Source organism: Dipodomys ordii, unplaced genomic scaffold (genome assembly GCF_000151885.1).
Source record: "Dipodomys ordii isolate 6190 unplaced genomic scaffold, Dord_2.0 Scaffold121, whole genome shotgun sequence".
Classification (NCBI taxonomy): Eukaryota; Metazoa; Chordata; class Mammalia; order Rodentia; family Heteromyidae; genus Dipodomys; species Dipodomys ordii.
This window is the reverse complement of record NW_012267337.1, coordinates 2,069,433-2,070,317: the sequence shown is the minus strand read 5'-3', so window position 1 is coordinate 2,070,317 and position 885 is coordinate 2,069,433.

The window sequence follows — 885 nt, the reverse complement described above, 5'->3', positions numbered from 1 at the left end:
CCAAAAAAAGAAAAAAGAAAAAGAAAAGAAAATTCAGATTGGAGCAACATAGTGAGAAGTTAGAGATCAACCAAACGACGGTAGGTGGGCTGAGCTGGAGATAGTTGATTGTTGGCCAAATTTAGTTCTTTTTTTTTGTCACTTAAAATAGTTTGTCAGCAGTGCACTGGTGGCTCATGTCTGTAATCCTAGCTACTCAGAAGGCTGAGATCTGAGGATCAAAGATCTGAGGTTCAAAGCCAGCCTAGGCAGGAAAGTCTGTGACATTCTTATCTCCAATAAACCACTCACAAAACCAGAAGTGGCATTGTGGCTCAAGTGGTAGAGTGCTAGCCTTGAGCTGAAGGGCTGAGGGACAGTGCCCAGGCCCAGAGTTCAAGCCCCACGACTGACCAAAAAAGAAAAATAAAGAGTTTGTCCATATTTAGCCTCCAGCCTATAGCTTCACCTTAGCCTCCTGAGTATTGGGATTATCCACCTACCTGGATTACTTGCTCATTTTTTTCTGTCCTTTGAGGTACTGGACATTGAGTCGAAGGCCTTGTGCATGGTAGGCAATCACTCTACCACTAAGCCACTTTCCAGACAGCTTGCTGAATTCTTTTTTCTTTCTTTTTTTCAGGTCTGAGACTGGGATTCAAACTGCCAGTTTTGCTCATTGTCTAGCACTGTACCAACTGGGCCATGGCTCCAACCTCTTCAGGGGTTGGTTATTTCCTCTTCCTCTTCTTCTTCTTCTTCTTCTTCTTCTTCTTCTTCTTCTTCTTCTTCTTCTTCTTCCTCTTCCTCTCTTCTTCTTCCTCTTCCTCTCTTCTTCTTCTTCTTCTTCTTCTTCTTCTTCTTCTTCTTCTTCTTCTTCTTCTTCTTCTTCTTCTTCTTCTTCTT